The sequence below is a fragment of the Camellia sinensis genome, chromosome 5, assembly GCF_055761805.1.
Source record: "Camellia sinensis isolate YWXY chromosome 5, ASM5576180v1, whole genome shotgun sequence".
Classification (NCBI taxonomy): domain Eukaryota; kingdom Viridiplantae; phylum Streptophyta; class Magnoliopsida; order Ericales; family Theaceae; genus Camellia; species Camellia sinensis.
Window position 1 is genome coordinate 109,396,558 of NC_138965.1, and position 26,670 is coordinate 109,423,227.

At 35.9% G+C, this 26,670-nt stretch overlaps 1 long non-coding RNA gene across 2 annotated transcripts in view; it reads right to left on the reverse strand.

Moving 5' to 3' along the window:
* LOC114298205 (uncharacterized) overlaps nt 1–4,946 on the reverse strand; it is an 83,627-nt gene extending 78,681 nt beyond the window's left edge. For both annotated transcript variants that reach the window (XR_014329975.1, XR_014329973.1), the window contains exons 1-2: nt 4,737–4,946; nt 4,332–4,437 (exon numbers count right to left, since the gene is read on the reverse strand). This is a non-coding gene — a long non-coding RNA (uncharacterized LOC114298205). The remainder of the gene's footprint in view (nt 1–4,331; nt 4,438–4,736) is intronic.
* Nucleotides 4,947–26,670: the final 21,724 nt, after the last annotated feature.

Consider the following 26,670-nt stretch of genomic DNA (forward strand, 5'->3'; position numbering starts at 1 on the left):
AAACAACTAATAAATTAGCTAGCTAGAGCCCAAGTTTCAGTGACAAACGTAAGCTAAGAAAAATTAAGGCAACAAAACCAACCTTGCTAGTAAACCCCCTAAGTTCATAATTTATGTTATGATTAATGAAAACATTATAGAAAATCAAGTGGGCATTGAAATATGAATTAACATAGATGATTAGAAGCGCACCAACATTCATTGGTCCTGTTTGGTAGAGCTATGGGAAAGTGCTTATAGCTTATGCTTAAACAGCTTATAGCTTATAACTATGAATATAAGCTGATTTCTGACTTATAAATTAAGCATCTCCTGCCACACTCAAAGAATAAGCTAATTTCTTACTTCCAAAAAGTTATAAGCTATAAAGTAAACCAAACACATCAAAATAGTTTAAATTAAGCTGAAAGCTGAAATAAGCAACTTTTAAGCTGCACCAAACAGGCACATTGAGTTTTTTAACATGAAGAATAAGGCAAACCACTAACATTAGATTTTGATTTGGGTTAATTACACTTTTAAGCCCTACACTTTGACTCAAATTTTACCTTGGTCCCTATAGTTTCAAATTGAACAACTCGATCCCTACGATTTTAATTCAATTTCAATTTAGTCTTTCCGTCCAATTTTCCGTTAATTTTCCTACATGGGTATTAGGAGACTAACAAGTGACTCAAAATTGTTAACTTTAACCTCAAACTAGAATGGAATGACCAAGCTAAAATTAGATTTAGAGTGTAGGGATCAAATTATCCAATTTGAAACTATAGCGACTAAAGTGAAATTTGAATCAAACTATAAAGGTGAGAAGTGTAATCAACTCTTTTGATTTTGACCAACAGATTATGAGTAAAATTACAAATTGGTTAAAGAGACAAATATACATTCATAAAAAAGCAAAGCATCACACTCATAAGTTATTAGGAATAAAAGTGAAATTTTAATATAACAAACGATAAATGATATTTCATTGCAAATATAAAAAATAAGAAAAAAAATTCAAATCGGGCTCAGCTACTTTAATCTTTGGTCGTACTACTAGTGACTTAAATGATGAAATGTTTCTATAATGTATGATTTGGTATTGCATCGCAATTCAATACACATCACACAACTAATTAATCTTTACCTTTGACTCTGTTAACAGTTTTTTTTTATTCTTCGTCTTTTTCACTATCAATCATCACGACCAATTGACGTAGATGGAGAGGGAGAAACGGATAGAGGAAAAACAAAAGGGCCACAACCCAAATCACACAAATCTATTAATCAACTATGTCCAATACAATTACCACAACTTCTTATTTATAGGCAAAAATCCCAATACTAAAAAGAAATTTAGAATTCTTAACAAAATAGGAAACCAAATACTAAAGAATCCTAATTAAACAATAATTTAAAATACTAAAGACATCAAATTATAAAATTGTAAATAAAATTTCCATATCAAATTGGTGTGCCAACAGTCAACCATACAACAATGATACATCCCCTAATTTATCACCCCTAAATGACCCCTAACGATGTGACATTGAGATTAGACCCCACATGATGGAATGTTTGACAAATCAAAATTTGACACTTGTTAGACACATAATTAGGGGTAAATTTTAGGGGTGATAAATTAGGTGTCTCAAGCATTTCTTGTGAACCATATTCTTAATCCCATACAAAGAATACCAATATCCAAATAAACTCGCAAGCAAAAATGAATGCCTTATTCCCTTTCCTACAAGAAATTGAATTACTCTTATGCACCTAATTCAGGTGAAAGAACATAGTGTTTACACACAAATTGTAGGATTTGAGTTTAGACTAGAGATTTGAGCCAAAAGGCTTATCTCGACCGTGACAATAAACCATATAACAAGTATGTTTGCTGCTACTCATATCCAAACAAGTATTAAAGAATATCTTTGGTTGCAAATCATGAACTAGAAAAGCACTCACATAAAAGGCAAGCAATAACTTCTATCATAGGACTACAACTGATCATCAATCAAATTAACATAAATGAAATTTTATTTAGTACTAAAGCTAAAACAAGATATAAATTCAAGTAAGAAGTTTGTAACAATAAAGGCGGACCAAAAGGCAATGCTGAATTTGTGACGTATGGTTCCACAATTAAACATATTTAGCAAAAGAGAATAAATATCAATTGCATTCAATCTCATAATCTTCGTGATTATTGAACTTAGAAACAAGTGCCATGTTTTCACACAAACACTGGTTGCTGAATATAAGTATCTCGGTAAAACTCTACATGACCAGAAGTGTATTAATAGTTTGAACTATAGCTAAAAGAAAACTAAATCATTTTAATCTAATTGGTTCGGACCATCAAATCAAAAAGCATGCACATATTTATTGAAGATCAAATCTGTCTGGTCCTGAGCTGATCCACCAATCTTGCAAAAGAAGTAGTGAGTCTTTAGTGACACCACTGTGGTGTCATCCAAAAGCCCTCCAATGGTTCAATCGGTACTCATTTTGATGGAGCGGACTAAGAGTAGAGAGAGAGAGAGATTGAGAGGAGAGATTTAGGGTTGCTGAATATTGCCTGCCTTGTGTTTGTCTTACCTTAAGTCTTTTATAGAGAAACTCTAATATGAGTTAGATTAGTGAGATAAATAATTCCCTAATGTCTACTTTTGTTTTGCAATGGATATGGAAATATATAATCTCAATCATATGTTTGTTTTGCATTATTAGTTGTAGGATTAAAAAATTCACCAATTTTTTTTTGGATAGAATGTGCATCGAAATCTAATCCGTATAACAAAAATTGCAACCAAACAATGAAATGTGAGTCTCATAGATTAATAATCTCAGTCATATGGTACAATCCACTCAATCAAACAAGCCCTTACGGTATAATCACACTCAGTGAAATTTAAAGAAAAACGCCAAAGAATATGATATCATGAAATTAGTTTCATTTAGATGGAAAATATAAACTCTTTCGGGTGAAAAATCAAATAATTGAGCATATAGCTCTTCATAGAGTGGAATGAGGAAATACATATTCATGTAATTGACCCCACCAAATTGGAACAAAAGGGTCTATTTGTTTGGTTTAAGTGAAGATTGAAAGTTCCTTTCCTTCTTTTTAAACATTGCACTTCCTCATATTTAGGTGGACCTAACACAGCTGAATCCCATGCTATCAATTCCATTTCAATTTGACACACTTAGCTACAGATTTTCAAGATCCCTTTCCAAAAAAAAAAAAAGCTGGTCAAAAAATCCAGGCGCGACAGATTGTAATTTGTAATTACTTTGCAGATAATTTTTGGTAAAGATTTTCAATCCGTAACACGTAAGAACCAAGTTTTAACCACGAAAGGCATAATAAGAAAATACCAACCAACCCAATACCTGAGTTACACAATGAATCAAAAGAATTTGTAATTATTATTTCACCAAATTACTATGAAAAATATGCAGCATTGTCACAAGAGCAGAGAAGCTATTGATTGAACAATTAAAAAGAAAACTAGTCATGTTTAGATCATGAATTTTGGTAGGAATTTGGCAAAGGAAAGAGCAAAAGTAACAAGAAATGTGAATACAATATAAGTTAAATTTTTCGTCATTTCTCTTTTCATTTCGCTATCCAAATTTCTATCCAGATTATCCAAACACAACGCAAATATAAAGTATAAAAAATAAAAAATTGAATCTAATTGAATAAGTAAAATTCACATAGAATATTGACAAGCAAGTCTTACCTTAATTTATTTTTTTTCCGACTCCACTCATGCCGTCAAAATTTCCAAAGTTCCAAATAAACCTATTTTATTGCCAAAAAAATCAAAAATCAAAAATCAAAAATCAAAAAAGGAAGATGATATAAAAGCATTTACTCTTGTTTCCAAGCATTAGAAACAATTTGAAGGACAAATTACACCGATGGTACCTATATTTTGTCTCGTGTTATTTGGTCTCTACACTTTTAATTGACACAATTTTGACCCTTAATTTTAGATTTTGAATTAATTTGATCCAATTGATAATTCTGTTAATGTTTTTACAAAAAAATAACATTGAATTAGTTGATGTTAACTCACTCACTCAGTTGAGTAAATTTATAATTTTGCCATTAAAAATACAACTCATGCCACTTATGTACCTATTTTCCAGACAAAAATATAAAAAGTTATAAACAATTGAACCAAATTGAGACAGATTCATAAATTCATGATAAAAATCAAATCAATTGAAATTATTGAGACCAAAGTAGAGGGACTAACATCGTAATTTGCCCTATTTAGAAATATAACAACAGCAAATCCAAAACAGTGAAACCTAGATCTCAAAAAAATGGCCTGAAGACTGAGGAGGCATGGTTCTCTTCTCACTCCGTTTTGAGTCCTAACCCAATAAAACAATGAAACCGATGTGATGAAGAATGGTTTTATAAGTTCCAAAAACCTGCCAATCAATCAAAAAAAAAATTTAAAAAAAATATCCATCCATAGGTTTTGTTTTTGTCGGATATTCATCTCAGGTGTAATTGTTTCCATGAAAAGCATTTTTCTTATATGAAATTAAATTTTACAATTGGAAGGAATAAAAAAACCCATTGGAAAGTAACCAGATCGTTTAATCTTCCTTTTGGTGGACTAATTTAAAAAGAAAAAAAAATTAAGAAAAAATGTTTATCCACGAACTCAACACATGAGGTAAATGATCTCAATCCATAAAATGATAGCAAATAATAAACTACTTACTCGAAAAAAGAAAACAATTTTCCTTGGTCCTGTTGAATCCTATCCCAATTGAAATGTGAACAATCTTCCCCTGAGAAGACGAAATGGAAGAACAAGGAGAGCTAATGAAGACAAATTAAAAGTGTAAGATGGATGAAAATGAGAAACAGAGGAGGTTGTCTTGGGCAGATAAAAGAATCAAACCTATTCAATATATAATTAATATATTCTGTCAAGATGACCTAGGAAATGGACGAGGTTGTTTTGGAAAGTAACAAATCCTGATATAAGTTTATATTATATTATATATATATTAATTTATTACTTGTGTTATGTATGGAATAATTATAGATATTCACATTTATTTTAAGATTTTTTACTTGTGTTATGTATGGAATAATTATAGATATTCACATTTATTTTAAGATTTTTTATAAAAATAATTTAACAAAATTATCATTAATCATAGTGTATGTGAAAAGTTGAAAAAGGTACTACAGTAATTATATACAGATTGTATTTATAATTATTTGTATGAGGGGATTTTAAATGCTGATAAATGAATTTTGACCAAATCAATAAATGCAGGCATGTGAAAAGACATATGGATTACAAAAAAGTTAATAAATGTTGATCAGGGAATTTTGACAAAATCAATAAATGGTAAGTTTTTTTTTAATAAAAAATTTAGAAAATTCAGATTGAAATTATTTAGAGCCATTGAATAAATTACAATCACATTTTTCTTTTTGTGAGTTAACTTTAATCATATTAAAAAATCAAATTATAAACAAAATGAGATAACTTCAATCATACAAATCACAATTTTTTTAATACTATCTAACTACAATGACATTTTTCTCATAATAAAAAAAATAATTGAAAAAAATAACCATTAAAATAGTAAATAAAAAAGATTTTTTAGAACCATTGAATAAACTACAATCACATTTTTCTTTTTGTGAGTGTTTATGTTTATCTAACTTCAATTATATTAAAAAATAAAATTATAAACAAAAGGGGATAATTTCAATCATACAAATCACAATTTTTTTAATGCTATCTAATCATCATCAATAATTAAAAAAATCAATCACATAAAGTCAATTGATAATTAAAAAACACAATAATTTATTTTTCAAAAAACATAGTGAGTTAAAAAGATCAATTACAATTTTTTTTGGGTCAAAATACAATCTAATCATCATCAATAGTTGGTACATTATGTGACTCTAATGAGTACAATCCATTTTGATTTTCAAAAAACATAGTGAGTCAAAAGTCAAATGACAAATTAAGTGAATTGATAGTTAAGAAAACACAATAATTTTTTTTCAAAAAACACAGTAAGTTAAAAAAATCAATTACAATTTTTTTTTCAAAATACAATCTAATCATTATCAATAATTGGTACTTTAAAAATCAAATCAGAAAAAAATCAAATCAAATCACAAATATTTTTAAGCTATCTAACTGCAATCATATTTTTTTCATAAATAATTGTAAAGAAAAACATTAAAACTATAAATAAAAGATTAAATCACATTAAAAAAAAGAACCATTGAACAAACTACAATCACATCACAAATTTTTTCCATAATAAAAAAAATAAATAAATAAATGAAAAAAAGAACCATTGACTAACTACAATCACATTAAAAAAAAAAACCATTGAACTAACTACAATCATATTTTTTTCTTTGTAAGTGTTTATGTTTATCTAACTCCAATCATATTAAAAATAAAATTAAAATAATAAATAAAAAGATTAAATAACATTAAAAAAAACATTGAACTAACTACAACAATCATATTAAAAAAAAGAGCTATTGAACAAACTACAATCACATCACATTACAATCACATTTTTTTCTTTGTGAGTGTTTATATTTATTTAACATCAATCATATTAAAAATAAAATAAAATAGTAAATAAAAAGATTAAATAACATTAAAAAAAAGGGCAAATTACATATACCCCTTGAGGTTTAGCTAAATTATAAATACCCCCTGAGGTTTGAGAAATTACAATTCTCCCCTGAATGCTATATTTTCATAACAAATTATGGGACAATTTGTTATGAAATATAAATCTCAAGGGATAAATTGTTATGAAAATACAAACCTCAGGGGGCGGGATGCAATTTTCGAAACCTCAGGGGGGTATTTGTAATTTAGCCAAACCTCGAGGGAGGTATATGTAATTTGCCCCAAAAAAAAAACATTGAACTAACCATAACAATCCTATTAAAAAAAAGAGTCATTGAACAAACTACAATCACATCACATTTTTTCCATAATAAAATAAATAAATAAAAAAAAAGAACTATTAAACTAACTACAAGCACATTAAAAAAAAGAATCATTTAACTAATTATAATCACATTTTTCTCTTTGTGAGGGTTTATATTTATCTAACTTCAATCATATTAAAAAATTAAATTATAATTTTTTATTCGCTAGACAAATCACAAATATTTTTATGCGCTATCTAACTGCAATATTAAAACAGTAAACAAAAGGAAAAGTCAAGAAGGAGAAAACAAAAAGAAGACTTACGATTTGCATATGTGGTCACTGAAGTTGAAAGTGTAGAAGTGAGAAGTCAAGAAGGAGAAAACAAAAAGGCGACTCACTGTTTGCACTAAGTATGTGAAAAGTTAAAAAAATGGTGTGTATTGGAAAAGTTAAAAAGACTTTGAAGAATTTAATAAGTACTAAGTTTTTTTTTTCAAAAAAAATCAAAAAAAATTAAGAAATTAAGGTTCAGATATTACAACTCCCACAAAACTTGTGGGTTAGAGATAGATATAAATAAATAGATAGATATATATATAGATATTTATATTTGTTTTAAATTCTTTTTAATATACAAATTATTTATTTTGAAAAAGGAACTACAGTAATTATGAGAGAAGTCAAAAAGTCTTGTGGGTTGAGAGAAGTTAATAGATAGCTCCGTTTAATAGTTTGTTTTGACGTGAAATTATTTATAGATAGCTCCATTTGTTTTGACGTCAAATATTTTTGTCAAAAATATTTTACTCATTTTTCGTTCTTTGATTGTTTTTAAAATTTTACAATATATTTTTATATGAAGGCTCCATTTGTTTTGACGTAAAATATTTTTGTCAAAAATATTTTACTCATTTTTCGTTGTTTGGTTAAACAAAAAGTAAGCAAAATATTTTTTTAAGGAAAGTATTTTTGCATCATTTTCTTAAAAATAATTTGCCTTCAAAAATTCAATAAATCAATTTTTATAAAGTTGACTTTCACTCGCTACTTTTTTAACACATTTAGCATTTTCAAATATATATCTTAATTCACTAAAAAGTCATAAATGACAATTTATTGAATCAAAATTTCTCTTTTAGACAATAAAATATTTTTGTTTCAAGTGTCAACCAAACACCAAAAAATAAAAACAAAAACACTAACACTAACACTAACACTTTTTCTATGTAAAATCAATTTACAAGAAAAATAATTTTTGTGTGTAAAATATTTTACGTCGAAACAAACAGAGCCGAAGTGTAAATAATATAAAATAAATAAGTATTTTCATTGTTTTAATTTGTAAAAACCAGAAAAACTTAAAACTACAAAATAAAAATCATATTAAACAAAGTGAGCACAACACTCACAATTGTGCACTCAATAGGACTCATTTTGAGTCTGATTTTGATAATCTGAACCGTTCTTTTTTAGGAGGAAACCGTGATCCATGATCCTCCTCTACATTTGCCCCACCTCCGTCACAAAAAGTCTCAACAAAGGCTCGAGAATGATTTCGATGCATTCACAGCTACGAAAGCCAAGAATTTTGAGAGAGTAGGTTCATCGTTGTCGCGGACTGTTGAGAGGATTAAGTAGTGAAGGTCTATGTGAAGGCTTTTGCTGGTGGTGTTGAGCACCAGAGACTTTTGTTGTGAAATGAGAGAAAGAAATAAGGAGTAAGAGAGAGAAAGAGAGAGAGAGAGAGTAAGTTTGTGGAGAGAGAGAAATAGAAAGTGAGGTTGAATATATCTAGGGTTTTGGTAGGTGGGTTTGAGAGAGAGAGAGAGAGAGAGAGAGATGGGAGTATTATAGCACACATTGTAACGCCTCAACTTTTATTATCCAAATCCATTACCGAATCCTTTATAGGCTTCGTTTGGGAAGAAGGGTTGGATTGGGTTGGGTTTGGGGCTATTTTAGCCACAAAAAGACAAAATAGGTTTTTTAGCCCAATAAGACAAAATATCATATCCAACCCATAATCATTACATTCTTTCTCTCACAAAAAGTCAAAAAAGCCAAAAAAACCCTTCCTAAATGAGACTTTTTAGCCCCAACCTAAAATAACCAAAAAGTTAAAAAGCTAACCAACTTCCCAAACGAACCCATATTATTACCAATTTCAATAATATCAAACATGTGCTAACATAACAATATATAAATAATAACATGCCCTCTTGAAAGTGATGATGTTATATAAATGAAATCTGATACAATGTTCTTAGGCTTACATTGAACAATAATAAATAAAAGGGATTTCCCCTTATATAATACGTGGTATTCAGCCAACAAATAAAAAGTCTCGTGGCCAAACATAACAAAAGACTTCAAGTCCTGAACAATCTTCCAGCCATGTACCTGAAAAATTTGACAACACGTAGAAGGAACATAAAGTCTAGTAGAGATCTCAAAAATCCTAACCAACCACAACATATAGTTAAATACGATCATGCATGCACCACAACATACCGTATAAGTAATGCGACAGTTGGTATCGAAAAGTATACTCATATAAATTCATTTTTCTTCCTCAAAACATTCTCTTAACACAACACAGAATGAAATCATTTCTTTTATTTCTAACTTCCGTTTCACTTCAAAAACACTTCAAAACCCGTCTTCTTTTCTCTTAAACCTTCCACGATGACATAAAAGAATTTCATTTAAACATTGATTTGAAGACATGTGAACACATACTAGTCATAATTCGACCCCACATGCCAACACACTATACACATTTACACACCAAAACATCTACTACATTCTCTAGCCATAGACCCAAGGGCAAGGGACACCCACAACATGAAACCATGAACATATATTGAGAAACACACATATCGGAATGTAATAAATCCTTCCATTCTCATTTCCACTGACATACCGGCCTCACCCAGAAGGGAACAACCCCAAGGTCACACTTTACCAGGCACAAACCCGAAGGAAAAGGTACCTATCACAAGGTGCCATGCTTTATCGACCCCACCCAGAGAGGAACAGATCTCCATTCATACTTTACCAGGCGTAAACCAAAAGGGAGAGGAACCTCTGCCAAGGTACCATGCTTTACCGACCTCACCCGACGGGAAACAGACCCCTAATCCATATCACAACAAGCAAGATACATAGCTAGTATATGAGTGTAATACATACACTTAATCCAATCAACACAACAACAACCACTAACGGTTAAATGCATTAACCCATTTTTGCAAAATGTGCTCCACGCACCACCGTTCAACAACAGGGTTTCATTCATTTCCAAAACACTTCAAGGTTTACAATCCACCACCAATACCATTACTCCCTAATGGTTACCACTTACTCAACAACAAGATAATGAAACAAATTATATTACCACAATCCCAACTCATCACTCATTCACCAATTCTCATTTCAATAATGCAACACTTAGTAACGAACAGATAATGTTAACCATCGACACTTAACAATACATAATAGATAAATAAGATCAACTATCAATAACTAATAACATATCACTTTACAATAATATTCATAGCACCTACCTAGCAACAATCAATACCATCCTCTACCGATAGCCAAAGACAACACTCTAAGACTACAATTACATAATAAAAAACATAAAAATAATAGCGTGCACCTCCGACGTACCAATCCCTTCCAATTCTCATTTTCTTTTAAAAAAGAAGTAATCAATTACACTTTGTTTTGAAAATCAGCTCACAAATTTTTTATAAAAAGATTACCAACTATAGACAACCCATTTTGACAGGCCCTAAGACTTGGGCGCTTTCTTTTGATTACCCGATGATGACAATTAGAATATATTTCTCACAGAATCCTCAATAAGAGAGATAGAATTTGAACGTTAATCTTAACCTTTATACATTTTTTTTTGTCCAAACTATTTTAGACCTTAAAACCCTCTTTTCAAAATATTTTTTCAAATACGTTTACGATGTTCCGAGACTCCCATTTCGATTAAAATATTGCACTTTTCAGTAAACTGAGTAAGGACAAAATGGAAATAAATGGAAGGGAGGTGAAATTTTTGAAAAATATTTTAAAACAACTTCTTTATAGGTTTAGAGTTGAAGGAAATAAGAGGGAATGGAAGAAAACTGGTTTAGGAAAAGGATGAGCATCAAATTGTTAAGAAAGAAATGAACAACCTTTACTAAATTAGACATATCTCTTTGTATACTTGAAATTTAGATATGTGGCCACCAACATTGGAAAGTATACTTCTGGAGATTCAATTTAGACCCACGAATCACCTAAAATCGAGTCTGAATAAGGGAGATAAGTCCATTTGATGTTGGGCTTAAGAGCAGATTTCGTTGACCTGATCCTAAAAAAATGAACAACCTTCACTAAATTAGGCATATCTCTTTGCACACTTGAAATTTATATGCGAGGCCACCACCATTGGAAATTAGACTTCTGGGGCTTCAATTTAGACCTAAGAATCACCTAAAACCGAGCTCGGATAAGGGAGATATGCCCGTTTGAAGTTGGGCTTAAGAGCAGATTTTGTTGACCAGACCTGAAACAACATCAGGCCTCTTTTTTTTTGGTTTTGGTTCGGTTGGGACACCCCATTGAGTCATTTTCTGATCCATTCAAGTGCACACACTCATCCTCCAATATCTCCACTCACCCTTCATTATCAAAAGAGGCTTTGGCTTTGTCATAAAGGATGAATCAAAAGCAACAACGTCTTGATCATCGTTATCATCCTTGTCATGTCCTTCACCTTTATCTTCCACCTTGTCCCCTATTCCTTGACTTATTTATTCCTATATGGCTTATACACTCAGATGATTCATTGAAGATAGGGATGACAGAAAAGAAGAGGGGAAAATCATTCGAGAGAGTTAGAGAGAAAAGAGAGCAAAAGAGGAAAGAATGTCTAAAGTGCAACCTTGAACCAAAACACTTCCAAGCTTCCATAGCTACTGAAATTCCTCATTTCCATACACCAAAACCACTCCAAAAAATTCTTATATAGCCAAAGATCAATTTCCTTGATCATAAGGAAGAGTGTTTAGTAATTGAAAGTGAGAAAAACTAGAGAGTTAGTCAGTTTCCATTCCATAAACTCCATAATTTCGAATTGAGGATTCGAGAACACACTTCCTACACTTGAGGGTGATTAAGAGTGAGTTTGTGAACTAAGGAGTTCATCCTTTCCTTGGAAGGTGAATTTCACAAACTTTTCATTTTCTTGCATTTCTTATTTATTTTGCTCTTTTGCTTTGATTTCTTGTTATATTATATATTGTTGTAATCTAATTGAAAGTGGTGAGTTGAGAGTCCCATATATATTATTTTTAGTTCTATTTTAAGCATGAGAAAGAGACCTTTCATGCTAAATGATTTAATCTCTTCGGAGGTTCATTACCAAGGCATTACATCTCTCTCTCTCTCTCTCTCTCTCTCTCTCTCTCTCGTGCCAAAAACAAACTTCTTGTTTAACGCTTCTCTTCATTAGTGGATGTAATTATCACTTTTGGACAAAATAAGTAAAGAATGGAGAGGTAATAAAAAGGGCTAATAAAATTGGACTAAAAGAGACACAAGACAATAAAATTAAGTTGGGTTCAATCAGACGTTATATTGAACCCATTGCATTTCTTACTTATTTTGCTCTTTTGCTTTAATTTCTTGTTATATTATGTATTGTTGTAATTGAAAGTGGTGAGTTAAGACTCCCATATATATTATTTTTATTTTTTATTTTTTTTTGTTGAAAATCTAAGAAAACAGAGTTTGGCCGAGCCTATCGAGCTACCCAGCCCATTAGTTGAACGGGTAGCCACCTAAAAGTACACCATCGCACCCACAACCTTCATGAGACCTCTAGGCAAAATCGGGTAGCCTTCCAATGTTAAGAAGATCAACCTCCGATGGCCTTTGAGACTCTTGAAGCTGCTATTTTCTTATGTTTATTTTATTTTGAGTGTTTGTGAGGTTTTTTATATTGTGTTGTAATATTTATTCATCTCCCTTGGATTTGTAACATTTAAAATGTTGTAATAATTTCCTGCCCTGCTTCTTTTTATCCCATTCTTTTATTTGCTTTCTTTATTTGAGAATATGCATCATATTTTTTTTTTTCATTATATCCATGCTTTGCATCCATGTTTCATATATTTTGATTCAGCTAAGTTTGCATTTATGGATTTAATCAATTCTTATGTGATTATGTGCGCTATCTCATATTTTTTAGATGATTCATATGTCATATCTTAGAAGACGAATCTTTAGTTGCATCTCACAAGTAAATTGCATTAGGATTTTGTATATAAGATCATGCATGTTTTATTAACTTTGTTTTGTAATTGTTCGCGGTATGTCGGTAAATATGTAAGTTTTTATGCTTTAACATTATGTGTGTTTTTCTTATTATGTTTAAGCATTCTACCATGTGGCTACTTGCTTACTTGATATAACTGTATGAATGCTAGTGGATGGAGGTTGTATCACTTAATTTGGAATGATGTTGATTTCTCATGTTTGTAAACTCAATTTATTTGGGTTGTACATCTCTAAAACTCTCTCAAAATACATGAAATCAAATTGTTCCGAAATGAATGGCATAGTCTATACTTGTATGCTTCACATAGTAAATTTTAACATTTATTAAATAATCAAACATGAGCATATAAAGAAAATAAAATTCATATCATGGTTTAGTAAAGGACAATCTATTGATCGGGTGAGCATGGGTGCTCAATTAATGACCTTCGCCCTTCATACCTAAGGTTCCGAACCAAGCATCTTTGGTTACGACGAACAGTTACCTTGGTACGAGTCACAGATTTCCTAATTTTTCCAAAATAAATATTAGGTGGTGACTCTGAGATCTGATGACGCAGTCCATTTTTGGAAAATGGTTTTTGCAATAAAATGGGTTTTTTAAAAGTTGCCAACTCTGAACTCTCATCTATGTTTCACACTGCACTCGTGAGACTAGATCAAAGAAATCGAGGGTCTGAACTATTTAACGCGCATGGGTACCCCCGGGCATGTTACACTTTCTGGCGACTCTGCTGGGGATTTTATGAAACCTTGACTCGAATTCCATGATATGACTTTTATTTTCAATTATATGTTTATTGCATTACATGCATTGGTGCACTTAAAGTCCCTGTGTTGCCTAGATATTGGTGGGAGCACAGGCACACTTTTTGTGACACTACATCTATCTCTACGTTACTTTGGAGGCCTTGTGTTATAACCTTTTGAGATCTTAAGGTTCTCAGACTTTGAAGAGAGGCTATATTGACTCTTCTGATATCCTGGGATCTTCATTGGTTATGACCCAAAGGACTCTTTGGTAATGTCACCTTAAGTTTAACCCGGGTAGAGCCAACCTTATGCATATAATGAGCTATAGTGCCTCCAAAAGTAGGACAAGATGCTCTCCCATTTCAAGAATGTATGATACCACTTGTTTGAATAGTGAAACCCTAGATCATTTCAAAAAGCTAGGACAGAGTAACCCTCCTCTCCCATAGGGGTGTTTGTTCTCTTTCTTGTTATGTGTAATGTATGGGATCGATACAGGAAATCTCAAATTCAGATGTGTGGTTCAGGCATTTTAGGGTTAAGTTCAGTGTGTCAGTATGAGTTAGTAGTAATCAATAATCAGTTGAGTTGAAATGCTACTAAAATTCTGATTGGGGGTCCCATTGTTTTTGCAAGGTAGTTTGCAAACATAGCTTCAGACAGACCTAATATCCCCCAAGTTTTGTGAACTTGCTCCAGCAGACTTTTCAAAATCCAAGATCTTGTTGATGGTCAGCCAACATTAGTCTCTTTCCCACTAGTTACTCGAAGAAGAAGGAATAGACAGTCAGCAGCACCAGTACAAAGCACTCAGCAAACATCCATCTGTTCTCACCAAAATAATTCACCAGCATCTAACTCACCCAGACCAACAATGGCACAGAACACAGAAGAATTTGCTGCCATGAAGACAACTTTTCAAAGAACAATGGATACCGTAAATCAAAGGATAGCCGCACAAGATGAAATCATCGCTGATCTGCGATACCCATTTGGGGCATCCACATCTACCGTGCATCCAATCCTGGCTGCTCAGCCAAATCCTGATCCACCTCCACCAGTGGAAAATCCCTAGGTCCCAGATCCTTAGGAGATGTTTCCACTTGCTCCGGTTTACAGACCTTTGGCACAGCCTCCTGCGAGACGCCTTTCCTTTGACATTAATGATATAGATCTGTTCTTGATCAAGATTGCCAGGCTAAAGAAAGCGCTGAAAAAATCCCAAGGCTTCAATTCCATTTCAGATATTGAAAACGGGTACACTGAGGCTTCGGTCAACCCCAAAGAACCTTTTATTGACTTTTTCGCCAGTTGGAGAGCAAAAGCTTGGATGAAAAACAGACTCTCTGAAAGGAAGCAAGTCCGGCTGGTGGTCTAGAATCTCAAGCCCGATATGCTGCAAAGAATAATAGTAGCGCCGTTGTCTACATTTGCTTCATTACACGAGTTGGGGGTCCAAATTGAAAGTGCATTCAAGAAATGCATCATCCACAGGAGTAGTGAACCTGTAAAGAGGCCATTCACTAGGAGTACCAATGCTTATAACAACACTATTCCACGGCCTGCAGATGTTAGTACTGTTGTCGCAGCGGCCAAAATGGCCGATCCCTTTGCCGCAACAACCTCATAACCCTCACAACCTATCGGCCCAAATCGAAACCGAAGAACCTTTACCCCCTATACATAAGCCCAGCCCATGCCCTTAAACTCCTGATGGAGAAAGGGCATATTAAGCCTCTTGATCCTCGACCCCTCCCTGACCCACTACCACTTAGACATGACTCTACCCGGTATTGCATTTTCCACCAACAGTACAGTGACCCCATAAACCTGTGCTACCGCTTTCATTATGAGATCCAGGATCTCACTGATAATAAAATCATCGCTCCACCTGCCAAACCAAGCGTAACCACCAATCCACTTCCCGCTCATAACCAAGTCCCCCCACTCAAAAATATTAACCTAATCCATACATTACCACCCACTTTTAACCCCAGCATATATATTACCTCATCCCATCTACCTAAGCCAGAAATGGTTATTCCGGAAAACATGTACATGTGTATGATGGACATAACACCACAAACCCAACTAGGGCCTGTGATGGCAGAGGCAAAAAAGAGGGAGAATGCACTAGAAAAGGGGTTGCTTGACACCCAAGTCATAGAGAAAGGGGCCTCACTTGCAGAGGAGTATGACCCCAGCTTGTACATTATAGTTGTTGATCAGCCAAAGCCAGTAATTATATTGTCAGACTTCCTCAGCATCAACGCCAGTAGGGAAGCTGAACTAGGGAAAAATCAAAACGATTGGCCTGAACAAGGCCAAAATGACTTGGCGGAATTAGAAGAGGACCTGGCCGACCTTGAGAAAGATCTTGAGAACCTTTACTTCCTTAAAGAAGAAGGTGTGGGCAGTGTACAACTTGGGTGGTGAGATCCAAGCCAACTCGAAACCAGCAATGGGTGGTTGAGTGAAGAGGAATCAGATGTGGAGGAGCAAGTGAGAGAGGCTGTGAAGGAAGAGGAAGTTGGTGATAACAGCAAAGTTGAGGCCGTACCTTTCACTAAGAAGAAACAAGTGTTGGAGCAATTCCAATCCGAAAGGATAGAAGAAATCCAGAGAAACATAGCCCTAGAGTAGGGAAATGGGAAAGGAAAAACAGAGACTGAGCCAATAACGGTAGATGTCCAAAGCATGGGAAAGCCCGAGTGGGAGCCTAGTGATAGGAAAAGAATGCCAAGAAAGCTCAGGAAGTACTGGAACGCAGAAACCAAAGCTGTTGTGGAAGAGGAGTGGTATGATGATGGGGGGCGTAGTGTGAACATGCTCCAAGTAGAACCTGATAATAGCCCTGCTATGACTGCAGAGGAGTGGTGGGAAGATAGTGATCTAAGTCATGCGTACACAAACGAAGGGTGGAAAGTTGATACCCTTAATGATACATGGTGTATAGACAAGATCAATCATATGACCCGTGGTGGTCGGTATTTCAAACCCCTAACTTTAGAACAGCCAGAATCCTCTGACAATGAGGCTAAGAAATCAAAAGAGAAGGACGTTGAAGAAGACTTGGTCTTGAAACAGTTCAAGAAGATTCAAGCAGACATATCAATCTAGGGGCTGCTGATGGCTTCCTGGGAACATAGGCAGGCGCTGCTAAAGGCCATGAACAAGACAAAACTGCCCATCGACACTACCATTGACCAACTAGTGTCGTTGGTCACCTCCGGGGATGTTATGCCAATGATATCCTTTACTGATAAAGAGTTGCCACCTGAGGGTGTGAACCACAACAGACCCTTATACGTGATGCCGGAGTGCCAGAATAATGGATCCTGGTGGTACTAGTGGATACTGGCTCGACAATTAAAGTATGTCCGACAAGGCCAAAGGCTTGAAGCCAGTTGACTTCACGTCTACAACTCAAACTATTCGAGCCTATGCTAACACTAGTTGAGATGTCATGGGGACTTTCAAGAGCCAAATACTGATTGGCCCGTCCGAGCATGAGGTTGAATTCCATGTTATGGACGTGCAAGCAACTTTTAATTTGCTCTTGGGAAGGCCTTGGTTGCGCCAGATGTGGGCAGTCTCATTAACGGTTTCACTAGCTGGTGAAATATCCATTCAAAGGTGGGATTACTACTATTTATGACAATTCTTCTATCCACCCTTCCTAGGAAACTACCACGTCCTTGTTAGAAATCTTCCATAGAGAAAATGATGTATTCCTCTCCAGTTTTTACTTGGTAGAGGCCCGGCTGATTCAATCTATCATGGCAGAGGATGACGGGAACTATGTGAGCGCCCAATCCATTTATATGATGAATAAACAAGGACACATTCTCGAATTGGGACTGGACAGGAGTGGCAGGCAAGGAGGTACTATTGCTAGAGAAATAAGTCACAACCCCCATGCTTTTGGGCTGGGGTATAAGCCTACTGCCGAAGACTGAAAGAAACAGGGGGATAAGTTAAGAAGGAGACTTAAAGCAAAAAAGGCAGGGAGGCAACATGAACTAGTCCACAAGCCGATTCGGGGAACCCAGAATGGACGCTTTGTCTGCCAAGGGAAAGATTTCCCATTCTGTGGATTTCCAGAGCCATGGGTTGACCGGAAAACGAAGATAAGGTACTCGGGATTTGAGATCTTCTTCGAGCACCATTTATCAAAAGATGAGGATGAGCAGATTGACCTGAGCAACATTACAGAGTAAGGTAGGACTGCAAGCTTGGACATCGACGAAGAGGAGTTGCTAACGATGGCACTAGTTGACCTACTAATGGATTCTAATGCTGGGGCTAAGCTCGTTAACTTGGGGGACAGTATTACTATCTCTATGATCAAGGATAAACTGGTAGTAGATTACTCTAGTCTCATTGTGGAAGCGTCTGAAGCCTAGTCTAGCAATTTAAGAAAGGCACCATTGGCAATTCTGAACCAGATAAAGAGTCCGAATCTGATTCCACTGAGTCTGTTGAGTCAGGATCAGATTTGAGTTCTTCTGAGGAGTCCGAGTCTGGTACTTCCAATGGTGTAACCCAAGTGCCAAAATCCTGTCAAGGTCTTTTTTTAGTTTTTCTTTTAAGTCGACTGTAACAGAGGATTCAGACTTTGCTAATGAGAATACAATGGATTTCATTTACTTCTCTGTGCCTTTAGTTTGTTACACTGATCTTGATTTTCAAAATTTTGACTTAAACGAAGAGGAAGAAATTTCTCAGGCTTTGAAAATTTTGGTTGACCGAGAGGAGGAAATGCGTGTTAAGCCCTGCACAGATGAAATCATTGCAATTAACATAGGTACTGAGGAGGATCCCCGCTTGGTCCAGATCGGGTTCACATTGTCTTCGGAGGAGCGCGAGCGTTTAATCGCTTTATTAAAAGATTTCAAAGATGTTTTCTCATGGTCCTACGAAGACATGCCTAGAATCGATCTTGAGATTGTATAACACCGGATCCCTCTTGACCCTAAGGCCAGACCAGTTAAGCAGAAACTTTACAAAGTCCGTCCAGACTGGGCGTTGAAGATTAAAGAGGAGGTCACCAAACATATTGATGCGGGTTTCTTGATGGTATCAGAGTACCTGACTTGGCTGGCTAATATCGTCCCCGATTTTGAAAAAAGATAGCAGAATCAGGGTTTACGTCGACTTCCGGGATCTAAATAGAGCTAGTCTGAAGGATGACTTTCTATTGCCACATATCAATGAACTTGTGGACTTGACCGCAGGCCATGCATTATTTTTGTTCATGGATGGGTTCTCAGGGTATAAATAGATTTTGATAGCACCAGAGGATAAAGAGATGGCTGCTTTCACTATTCCGTGGGGTACTTACCGCTATAGGGTCATGCCTTTTGGGTTGAAAAACGCTAGGGCTATATATCAGAGGGTTTCGACCACAATCTTGCACTACATGATTCATAAAGAAGTTTGAGGTGTATGTGGATGACATGATTGTCAAGTCCAAGGAGCGAGAAGGCCATTATGCAGCACTGGAAAAATTCTTTGAACGGATTAGAAAGTACAAATTGAGGTTGAATCCGCAGAAATGCACCTTTGGTATGACTGTAGGGAAAATGCTTGGGTTCTTGATCATGCAGAGGGAAATTGAAGTAGATCTTTCCAAAATTAAGGCCATCTTAGAAATGCCACCATTGAGGACTGAAAATGAGGTATGCGGCTTTCTAGGTAAAGTAAAATTCATAAGACGGTTATCTCAAAATTAACCTTAACTTGTGAACCACTGTTTGGTCTCCTAAAGAAAGGGAAGAAGTTCCAATGGAATGATCATTGTTAGTTCGCCTTTGTATAGGTCAAACAGTACTTACAGAACTCACCTGTATTGTCGCCACCAGAACCTGGGAAGCCGCTGATCTTGTACCTATTGATAACATATTCGACTATGGGGTGCATGCTAGCTCAAGAATCAGAAGCTAAAGTGGAGAAGACCATCGACTATCTAAGCAAGAAGATGCTGGATTACGAGACCCGTTACACTTCCCTCGAGAAAGCTTGTTTAGCTTTAGTATGGGCAACGAGGAAGTTGAGGCACTATCTGTTAGCTCCCTCCGTAATTCTGGTTTCAAGATTAGATCCCATCAAATATTTCTTTAAAAAACCAGCATTTACGGGTAGGCTAGCTTGCTAGTTGCTCATTCTTTCTGAGTTTGGCCTTAAGTATGTCACGCGCAAGTCTGTCAAAGGGAGAGCCGTAGCTGAATTTTTGGCAAACCACCCAGTGGAAAGAGATGAAGTAGTAGAGTATCTTTTCCCAGACGAGGACATTCTGCAGATAGAAGAGAAAACATGGACAATTTACTTTGACGGAACGTCTAATAAGTACGGTTATGGGATAGGTGTCTTGCTAATAACACCCAATGACTCCTATATATCCCTAGCCTTTAAACTATGATTCAAAGTGTCCAATAATGAAGCAGAATACGAGGCATGTATCGCTGGATTGGAAGCTACCCTAGAACTAGGGGCAATAAGGTTGGACGTCATTGGAGACTTGAACCTGATTGTTTCTCATGCCAACGAGGATTGGAAAGTCAAGGAAGAGAACATGAAGGTTTATCATCAGACCCTGGATGTTTTGATTCTGAGGTTTGAACAACTTACATTCACACATTTACTAAGAGAGAACAACCGGTTCACTGATACATTAGCAACTCTATCTTCCGTGGTAGACATCCAGCTGGGAGTGAAGATGCGTCCAATCATCATTGAGCAGAAATATACACCTGCTTATAAGACCATTGCCATGATAGACGAAGTTCAAGACAAGAAACCTTGGTATTATGACATTTGGAAACTTCTAGAGAATGATGCATACCTACAAGGGGCAAATGCCAAGGATAAACAAGGAATACGAAGTTTGGCCATTCAGTTCATCATCTGTAGAGATAAGTTGTACAAGAGAGGCCATCTGGGAATGCACAAGCTCTGCGTCGAAGAAGAGGAGTTGAAACGTCTCATGAAGTCCATCCACAAAGGAGAATGTGGAGCACACATGAATGGTGTGATGCTAGCTAGGAAGATCCTCAAGCACAACTATTATTGGTCAGTCATGGAAGAGGATTATATCAACTTTGTTCGGTGATGCCACAAATTTCAAATTCATGTTAATCACATAGACGTCATGCCGTTAAGGCTCTACAACATGACTTCACTATGGCCTTTCTTAGTTTGGAGAATTGACGTCATCGAGGCTGTCTCGCCAAAGGGTTCAAATAGACATGAGTTCATCTTGGTGGCGATCGATTATTTTACTAAATGGGTGGAAGCTCAGTCTTATTCAGTGTTGAAGGCGTCACATGTGGCTAAGTTCATTAGAAACAACATCATTTGCAGGTGTGGGGTACCAAATGAGATCATTTCAGATAATGGCTCACACTTCAAGAAGGAGGTGGTAGATTTGCTTGAGAAATACAATGTGGCTTTTAACAAGTCATCAACATACAAACCACAGACCAATGGAGTTGTTGAGGCCGCTAACAAGAATGTCAAGAACACCTTGCGAAATATGGTGGAAACTTACAAGGATTGGCCGAATAAACTGCCATTTACACTCTAGGGTTACAGAATGTTAATTTGAACATCTACAGGGCAACCCCCTATTCGCTAGTGTATAGGATGGAAGCTATTCTACCGATTGAAATTGAAGTACCGTTGCTGAGAATTATGGCAGGGTGTCAAGTAATAGAGGCGGATTGGCAGTAGAGCAGGTTCGAAAAATTGATGTTGTTTGACGAGAGGAGGTTAAAGGCGTTATATCACATCCAAGGGTATCAGCACAGAATTTCTAGGGCCTTCAATAAGAAAGTTACATCCAGAAATCTAAAAGAAGGAGATATGGTACTCAAGGACAACCGAGCTCCCATCCATGACTCTAGGGGCAAGTTCAGACCTAATTGGACTGGTCCTTACATCATCAAATCCATTTGGTCAGGAGGAGCGATTATTCTTATGGATTTATATGGCCTGGAGTTCTCACAGCCGATCAATATGGACAAGTTGAAGAAATACTATCCCTAGCAGGCTCACTATCTTTAACTCAACTGTCCTATCCCTTCTGTTTGATCGGTCTGTCTTTTTCTATTTTCCGTGCTTAGTTGTGTTATCTTCATTTGGTAGAAGGGCCAGTTACAAGATAAAGCGATGATGGTGAATGCAGTTGTGAGCAGTTATGATCTTCTGATTCGGGGCTGTTCATCTTGAGGATTGATTCCATGTGTGTCAGGTTATAACTGTTTTCGAAAATTATTTTGAAAGGTTTTAATAAAAGTGGATTTTTCTCAAAATTTTACATTGTACAACATTAACCACTCTTTAGACCAAAAAGGAAAATTTTTAGTGCTCACAATTTTAATTCCATTGATTTCAACACAAGTACATTCCCTAACTCTCTAGTTAAATCAAAGTTGCTTTTATATCATAAAAAATCAAAAGAAAAGGTGAAAGCGATGAACTAGGGGCACAGTCGAGTCAGGTTTTTGTCCTTTACCCGTACTTCGAATTCTTGTCACCTTAATCAAGCAATCGCCGAAAAATGCACAGTAGTTGTCACCGGTGATACTTTTCCGTCAGGCGATCGACCTGTAATGTTTTTTTTTTGTGTCCATTTTATTCCAGTAAGCATAAAAAGGTGCGTTTGGGATGGTTTTTGCTCGTTGTCACTGGCGATGCTTTTCTGTTAGGCAGTCGAGCGGTGTTGCTCTGATTTGTGTCCATTTTATTCCGACAAGCGTAAAAGGGTGCGTTTCGGATAGTTTTTTCTTTGTTTTCCTTTCATTGAGTTGTATTTTATGTTTTGGTTAGTGATAGGCTCAATATTCAGTTCAGAATTCATTAAAATGCAGTCATTTTCAAGTTCAAAATTCAAAACAAAATGATTTTTATGCTTAGTGTTGTGCCATTCATGCCATCTGGATTTGCAGAACAAACTTGTTTTATTAATGCTAGGGATTAACCCTAATCAAATTTGTGCAAGCATATATACAGAAACAAAAACAAAAACAAAAAAAATAAAAATAAAAAAAAATGAAGGAATTTGTTTTGTTTTCTGATGAAGGCCACACGTTGACCTTACTTACTCGATTCTCCTACCAATCTCTTCATCTTGATTTCGTCTTGGGAGATCCTTATAGACCCTGCCTCAGTGCTTACAAAATCGCCAAGAGAGTTGACTCCTCGCTGACTATCAAAGGCAGAGTATGACGGTACTCCGAATCGGAACATGGAGGTAGCCTGCCATTTCAGCTCTTTATTCTCTGCCTTCAGGCCACAAATCTTTACTCGTGCATCCTTGTACATGCTTTGGAGCAGAGAGAGTTGGGCATTGACTTGGTGTACCTCGCTTGTCCTGTTCTGTAGTCGGAGAGCCAATTTAGAGATTGCAGTCATCGTCTCTATACAAGACTTCAGCGTGTAGTGGTTGGCTTTAATGTCAAATTGAGCTGTCATTATTTGTTTGACTGATACGTAGGAAAGTTAAGAAGCGTAGGAGCAGGGGCACTCGGTCTAAGGGAGCTTATGGGATCATTAAGGTTTAGAAAGAGAGTGAGGGGATGAGACAAGGCCCTGTGTTAAAGGAGAGAGGTGTAAAAGAAAGGAGTCCCAGAAAAATAGCAGAGAGCAGACTAAGTTTTGGGCAGCCTTTCTCCTCCGCTCAGTCTCTCTGTTCTGTCTCTCTCAAGCAGTGATTAAGAAGAATACGGAAGACAGTGATTAAGAAGAATACGGAAGAGAATAAGACAAAGAGGGAGAGAGTGTCGAGGCAATTGTTACAAATCAGGGAGGGTCTAGCTTTGTTGGCTGGCTGACGCAAAAGTCAAAGCTGTATATCAGGCGTGACATTCAAATGGAGAGAAAGATAAAAACAGGAGAGGCGGGAGAGTTATATGCATATGTGTAGATATATTGTATATCTATGTATTATAAATATTTGTTTGAATATTTTGTCACAAGAGTGACTTGGTTAAGTGATCTGGTTCTACAGTTAAGGATTAAGAGGCTAAGCCTGAGGTCAGAGGTTCGAACCCCCATAGCAACGAGTGTTTCTTTTTGTGCTTTGGTTTATGTCTATGTGTATTGTATACCTATGTATTATATATATATTTCTTTGAAAATTTTGTCACAAGAGTGGCTCGGTTAGGTGGTCTGGTTCAATGGTTAAGGACTGGGAGGCTGAGCGTGAGATTGGGAGTTCGAACCCCTGTATCAACGCATTTGTGTTTTTTTCCTTATTTTTGTGTGTTTTGCGTACGCTGACGTTAGCAAACGAAATATTCCTTATCAGTAATGGAATATTCCTAACTGATGTTAGCAAACAGAATAGTCCTTATCAGTAACAGAATATTCCTCGAATGTGTATATGTATATCGTATGTACATATATGTATGTATTTTGTTTGTGTATGACTATGTGTATATCGTATATGTCTGTGTTTGTGTTTTTTTTTGTCTCTGTATATGTGTATAGCTTGCCTGTGTGTGCCTGTATACATATGTTTGAATTTGTTCGCTATTTCTCCTCTCGCGTGAGACCCGTTTGGATCTCAAGTTCACATTTCTCCTCTCATGTGAGACGTGCTTGGATCTCAAGTTCACATTTCTCCTCTCGCGTGAGACGTGCTTGGATCTCAAGTTCACATTTCTCCTCTCGCGTGAGACGTGCTTGGATCTCAAGTTCACATTTCTCCTCTCGCGTGAGACGCGTTTGAATCTCAAGTTCACCTTTCTCCTCTCACGTGAGACGTGCTTGGATCTCAAGTTCACATTTCTCCTCTTGCGTGAGACGCGTTTGGATCTCAAGTTCACTTTTCTCCTCTCGCGTGAGACACTTTTGGATCTCAATTTCACTTTTCTTCATTGCATGAGATGCGTTTGGATCTCAAGTTCACTATTTCTCTTCTTATATGACACGCGTTGGGATTTGTTCACTATTTCTCCTCTCGCGTGAGGCGCATTTAGGTTTGTTCACCATCTTTCCTCCTTTCACGTGAGATGCGTTAGGTTGTTTATTTACTCGGTTAAAAACATCAGGTGCGCCTGGTGTTCACACCATCTTTCCTCCTTTTGCATGAGACGCGTTAGGTTGTTTAGTTACTCGGTTAAAAACATCAGGTGTGCCTGGTGTTCACACCATCTTTCTTCTTTTCGCATGAGATGTGTTAGGTTGTTTAGTTACTCAGTTAAAAACATCAGGTGTGCCTTGTGTACACACCATCTTTCCTCTTTTCGCATGAGATGCATTAGGTTGTTGTTTCACTCGGTTAAAAATATCAGGTGGGCCTGTTGTTCACACCATCTTTTCTTATTTTGTGTGAGAAGCGTTAGGTTATTATTTCACCTCAGTTAAAGACATCAGGTGCGCCTGTTGTTCACACCACCTTTTCTCGTTTCGCGTAAGATGCGTTAGGTTGTTGATTTCTCTTGGTAGAGGTCTTCCCTCTCTTTTCGTATGCAACGCGAGGAGATATTTCTGATTGGTTACACCGTCTTATTATTTGCTTACTTCTTTCCGTGTGAGACATGGCTTTCTTTTTGTTTTGATTTAAGCTTTTCATTCATGTTATCACATTGCTCATTGCATGATCATAAGTTTTTCAAAAATAATCGGCTTCACGTAGCGTATAAGTTCAGTTCCTAAAATCTTCCTGCATATCATTAGCATCTTGCCCCTGAACTACGCTGGTTTGATTCCTTACAATGGGATACGTAGGCAACCTTCAGGTTCAATCATTTGCATTGCGTCTTGTTTGTTTGCCCAAGTCTTATGGCCTTGTCAAAAGGGTCGTCTTCGGGCTTTGACATTCACTCACATCATGAAATGACTTCGAGCTCTGTCAAAGAGGGATAACTATAAACACCCCATTTTGACCGGCCTTAAGACTTGGGCGCTTTCTTTTGATTACCCGATGATGACAATTAGAATATGTTTATCACAGAATCCTTAATAAGAGAGATGAAATTTGAACTTTAAACTCAACCTTTACACAATTTTTTTTTTGCCAAACTATTTTAGACCTTAAAACTCTCTTTTCAAAATATTTTTTCTAATGTTTTTATGATGTTCCGAGGCTCCCATTTCGATTAAAATATTGCACTTTTTAGTAAACTGAGTAAGGACAAAGTGGAAATAAATGGAAGGCAGGTGAACTCTTTGAAAAATATTTAAAACCATCTTCTTCATAGGTTTAGAGTTGAAGGAAATAGGAAGGGATGAAAGAAAACTGGTTTAGGAAAATGATGAGCATCAAATTGTTAAGAAAGAAATGAACAGCCTTTACTAAATTAGACATATCTCTTTGTACACTTGGAATTTATATATGAAACTACCACCATTGGAAAATAGACTTTTAGAGCTTCAATTTAGACCCAAGAATCACCTAAAACTATGTCCGGATAAGGGAGATACGTCCATTGAAGTTGGGCTTAGGAGTAGATTTCGTTGACTTGGCCCGAGGGAAATGAACAACCTTCACTAAATTAGGCATATCTCTTTGTACACTTGTAATTTATATGTGAGGCCACCACCATTGGAAATTAGACTTCTAGGGATTCAATTTAGGCCCAAGATCACCTAAAACCGAGTTTGGATAAAGGAGATA